We start from the raw sequence: 6000 nt of genomic DNA on the forward strand, positions 1-6000 counted from the left end.
TTCTCACCCCCAATCCCCCTGACACGGTCTCCTGCAACCCTCGGCTGAAGGCTGAGGTCAGGTGAAGCGCTGAACCCTGGGAGGGCTGCTTCTGCTCACCAGTGCAGCCCGCAGCCCCATCCTCCTGAAGTCTTTGAGCTCTGCCTGGGGCAAGTCTTCCGAATTTAGATTTTTCAAAATTTTTCTTGAAGTGTAATAAACATACATAAAACTTAACATATCCTAAGTATACAACTTGAACAATTATCACCAAGTGAGCACACCCATGTAACCAGCACCCACATCAAGAAACAGAACGTTAACAGAGTGGGGGGGGGTGCCTCTCCTCCAATTACTTCCCATCTCCCCACAAAGATACCCATTATCTTGACTTCTGGCAACATAGACTAATTCTGCTGATTGTTTAACTTTACAGAGATGGAATCATACAATATGTACAATGTTGCATCCGACTTCTTTCTCGTTACATTTGTAAGATTCATCTATGTTGCTGTGTATAGTTGCCCATCAGGCGATCTTGGTGTTGCATATGACCCCATATTGTATATGCAGGACATGCTATTTATCCTGCCTGTTGATGATAGTGGTTTCTAGTGGGCTCTTATAGTGAGTGCTGCTGTGAACATTCTAGTACATGTCTTTTCCTGCACATAGGTATACATTTCTGCAGGATATTTTCCTGGGAGAGTAACTGCTTGGTAATAAAGTAGGCAGATGTTCAACTCATAGATACTGCCAAACACTTTTCCCAAGTGGTTGAACCAATTTCCGCTCCCACATTAAGAGTATAAGAGTTTGGCTCGGGCTTCCCTGGTGGTGCAGTGGTTGAGAGTCCGCCTGCCGATGCAGGGGATGCGGGTTCGTGCCCCGGTCCGCGAAGATCCCACGTGCCGCGGAGCGGCTGGGCCTGTGAGCCGTGGCCGCTGAGCCTGCGCGTCCGGAGCCTGTGCTCCGCAGCGGGAGAGGCCACAACAGTGAGAGGCCCGCGTACCGCAAAAATAAATAAATAAATTAATTAATTAAAAAAAAAAAAAAGAGTTTGGCTATTCCACATTTTTATTGTTTTGCTGGGAGTGTTGGTGGTTTTGCACCATAACTTTGAGTTTTTCTGATGACTAATGAGGTTGAGTATCTTTATATGCTTATTAACTATTTAAATGCCCTCTTGTTCCAGTCTTTTGCCCTGAATACATTTTAAGGAGACTTTCTCTCAAGTTAAGTATTAGGACTGGCAATATAGTAATTCAAACTACAAACCAAGACTCATCTAATAAAGCATCCTCAAAATTGAGTCTTAAGACTGTAAGAATGTATTATAATTGAATTTAAACAGTTTATTATTTTAGCCCACCATAACTCTTTATTCTGCCCCCGTCTTCTTGTGCGCAAAGGGTGAATCTTTTCTAAGGAAATATTGTTGTTTGTTTCAGCTCCTACCAAAATTGTGAAAAGTTCTCCCCTCTGTCAGAGATTAACCCTGCCTTCCACCGAGGCCAGAGTTAGTCCTGAAGGAGTAGGAAGAGGCTGTAAATCACAGAATTCACAAGGTCAAAGGCATAAGACTATTATACACAAACCTGGGCTCTCCTCCCCTTCTCTTATAAACACACACACACACACACACACACACACACACACAGACTCACACATATACCTCAAAGTAAACAATGTACCCTCTTCCTTCCATATCTTACGGACATCACCATCATCGGACAAGCAATGGGAAATTGTCCCCATTCTCTCCCCCTTCACACAACCTCTAGCCAGCTAAGTTGAGTTTTCAATTCAAGAAATGTATTGTCTCTATGTGCCAGATAACTAGGGACAGGATATAGTGAGGAGGGGACCTCTCACATCTGGTCAGCTTTCAAGGTGACCGTCTGGCCTTTGGAGTAAGACCAGCTGGAGGGCACGGGGAAAGGCTTAGGAGCCTCGGTCACACAAGGTCCGTGCTGTGCAGAGAGGCTGTCGGGGTCCCTGAGACCACATCCCATATGCTTATGAGCTGGAAATAGCCAGCATATTACTGGTCAGAGATTAAAGCAACCTCTAGACCAGCAATTTGCTGAACACCATCTCAAAGGAAAGGATGAACATGTCCCCTCCTTGGTGAGACACTCATCAGGGTGTTCTTGGCATGGGGTTTGTCCCAGAGACTGCTATGGGGTAAACCCTTACTCTGGGCCTGCTGTGATGGTGACACAAAGTCCTGAAGGCCACCTGCTGCCCCCCCATGCCAAAGACACTAGAGGCCAGAGATTCCAAGTTAGGACTCTCAGCTACTTCTGTGTCTCCTTCCACTCAAGGAATCCTTTGACCTTTAGAATTTTTGAAAATGAGAATAGCAGTCCTTTCCTCTTTTTAATCTAGAGAAAAGGGGATTTATATCTTTTTAATGTGAACCTTTTACTGAACTTATACATACATATAGAAAGTGCACACATCATGTGTACAACCTATGCATTAACACAGCATGAACACACCCATGTAACCAGCACTCAGATAAAGAGAATATTACCAGCTCCCTAGAAGCCCCCTCATTCACCTTAGAGTCACCAGTGATCAAAAGTAACCATTATTCTAATTTCAAACACCACAGATGTTTCACCTGTTTTTGTATTTCACACAAATGGAATCATAAAGTAAGCACTGTTTTCTATCTTGCTTCTTTGTCCAAATGTAATATTCACGACAGTCAACCATGCTATTTCATATACTGTAATTTGTTCATTCTCATTGCTGTGTGGTATTCCAATAGTGAATATATCAATTGACTATTGATGGACATTTGGGTTTTTTTGTTTTTCAATTTGAGGCTATTACGAAGTAATACTGCTGTGAAAATTTTTGTACGTGTCTGTTGGTGAGCATGTGTCTGCATTTCTGTTGATTAGACACACAAGGGCACAATTGCTGAATCACAGCATACGCCTATGTTCAGCTTTAATAAGTGCTGTTACACTGATTTTAAAGTAGTGTACACTTCCCACTCTCCTCCCACTCCCACCAGTGTATGAAAGTTCCAGTTGCCTCACATCCTTATCAACCCTTGGTTTGGGCTGACTTTTTAATTTTAGCTCTGCTGGAGCATATGATGAAGTTCACTGTAGTTTTAGTATTAATTTCCCTGATGACTAATAAAGTTGAACACTTTTTCACATGTTTATTGGTGATTCAGATATCTTCTTTTGTGATATACCTATTTTTTCTTTGCACATTTTTTGTGTTGTAGGAGTTATTTATTCTAGATATGAGAACTGTGTTGGACATATGTATTTCAAATATCTTCTTCCATTTTATGTGTTTTCTTTCACTCTCTTGATGGCGTCTTTTAATAAACAGAAGTTTTATATATTTATTTTTTTTTAACATCAGTATTGGGGTATAACTGCTTTACAATGGTGTGTTACTTTCTGCTTTACAACAAAGTGAATCAGTTATACATATACATATGTTCCCATATCTCTTCCCTCTTGCATCACCCTCCCACCCACCCTCCCTACCCCACTCCTCTAGGTGGTCACAAAACACCTAGCTGATCTCCCTGTGCTATGCGGCTGCTTCCCACTAGCTATGCACCCTACGTTTGGTAGTGTATATATGTCCATGCCACTCTCTCACTTCGTCACAGCTTACCCTTCCCCCTCCCCATATACTCAAGTCCATGCTCTAGTAGGTCTGTGTTTTATTCCCATCCTACCCCTAGTCTCTTCATGACATTTTTTTCTTAGATTCCATATATATGTGTTAGCATACGGTATTTGTTTTTCTCCTACTGAGTTACTTCACTCTGTATGACAGACTCCAGGTCCATCCACCTCACTACAAATAACTCAGTTTCATTTCTTTTTATGGCTGAGTAATATTCCATTGTATATATGTGCCACATCTTGTTTATCCATTCATCTGCTGATGGACACTTAGGTTGCTTCCATGTCATGGCTATTGTAAATAGCGCTGCAGTGAACATTTTGGTACATGACTCTTTTTGAATTATGGTTTTCTCAGGGTATATGCCCAGTAGTGGGATTGCTGGGTCGTATGGTAGTTCTATTTTTAGTTTTTTAAGGAAGCTCCATACTGTTCTCCATAGTGGCTGTATCAATTTACATTCCCACCAGCAGTGCAAGAGGGTTCCCTTTTCTCCACACCCTCTCCAGCATTTATTGTTTCTAGAGTTTTTGATGACAGCCATTCTGACCGGTGTGAGATGATATCTCATTGTAGTTTTGATTTGAATTTCTCTGATGATTAATGATGTTGAGGATTCTTTCATGTGTTTGTTGGCAATCTGTATATCTTCTTTGGAGAAATGTCTATTTAGTTCTTCTGCCCATTTTTGGATTGGGTTGTTTGTTTTCTTGTTATTGAGCTGCATGAGTTGCTTATAAATTTTGGAGATTGATCCTTTGTCAGTTGCTTCATTTACAACTATTTTCTCCCATTCTAAGGGTTGTCTTTTGGTCTTATTTATGGTATCCTTTGCTGTGCAAAAGCTTTGAAGTTTCATTAGGGCCAATTGTTTATTTTTGTTTTTATTTCCATTTCTCTAGGAGATGGGTCAAAAAAGATCTTGCTGTGATTTATGTCATAGAGTGTTCTGCCTATGTTTTCCTCTAAGAGTTTGATAGTGTCTGGCCTTACACTTAGGTCTTTAATTCATTTTGAGTTTATTTTTGTGTATGGTGTTAGGGAGTGTTCTATTTTCATACTTTTACATGTAGCTGTCCAGTTTTCCCAGCACCACTTATTGAAGAGGCTGTCTTTTCTCCACTCTATATTCTTGCCTCCTTTTTCAAAGATAACGTGACCATTTGTGTGTGGGCTTATCTCTGGGCTTTCTATCCTGTTCCATTGATCTATATTTCTGTTCTTGTGCCAGTACCATACTGTCTTGATTACTGTAGCTTTGTAGTATAGTCTGAAGTCAGGGAGCCTGATTCCTCCAGCTCCATTTTTCGTTCTCAAGATTGATTTGGCTATTTGGGGTCTTTTGTGTTTCCATACAAATTGTGAAATTTTTTGTTCTAGTTCTGTAAAAAAATGCCAGTGGTAGTTTGATAGGGATTGCATTGAATCTGTAGATTGCTTTGGGTAGTAGAGTCATTTTCACAATGTTGATTCTTCCAATCCAAGAACATGGTATATCTCTCCATCTATTTGCATCATCTTTCATCAGTGTCTTATAATTTTCTGCATACAGGTCTTTTGTCTCCTTAGGTAGGTTTATTCCTAGATATTTTATTCTTTTTGTTGCAATGGGAGTGTTTTCTGAATTTCACTCTCAGATTTTTCATCATTAGTGTATAAGAATGCCAGAGATTTCTGTGCATTCATTTGTATCCTGCTACTTTACCAAATTCATTGATTATCTTTAGTAGTTTTCTGGTAGCATCCTTAGGATTCTCTATGTGTAGTATCATGTCATCTGCAAACAGTGACAGCTTTACTTCTTCTTTTCCTATTTGGATTCCTTTTATTTCTTTTTCTTCTCTGATTGCTGTGGGTAAACCTTCCAAAACTATGTTGAATAAGAGTGGTGAGAGTGGACAACCTTGTCTTGTTCCTGATCTTAGTGGAAATGGTTTCAGTTTTTCACCATTGAGAACGATGCTGGCTGTGGGTTTGTCATATATGGCCTTTATTATGTTGAGGAAAGTTCCCTCTATGCCTATTTTCTGCAGGGTTTTTTTCATAAATGGGTGTTGAATTTTATCAAAAGCTTTCTCTGCATCTATTGAGATGATCATATGGTTTTTCTCCTTCAGTTTGTAGATATGGTGTATCACGTTGATTGATTTGCATATATTGAAGAATCCTTGCATTCCTGGAATAAACCCCACTTGATCATAGTGTATGATCCTTTTAATGTGCTGTTGGATTCTGTTTGCTACTATTTTGTTGAGATTTTTGCATCTATGTTCATCAGTGATATTGGCCTGTAGTTTTCTTTCTTTGTGACGTCTTTGTCTGTTTTTGGTATCAGGGTGATGGTGGCCT

The sequence above is a fragment of the Kogia breviceps genome, chromosome 5 (assembly GCF_026419965.1).
Source record: "Kogia breviceps isolate mKogBre1 chromosome 5, mKogBre1 haplotype 1, whole genome shotgun sequence".
Taxonomy (NCBI): domain Eukaryota; kingdom Metazoa; phylum Chordata; class Mammalia; order Artiodactyla; family Physeteridae; genus Kogia; species Kogia breviceps.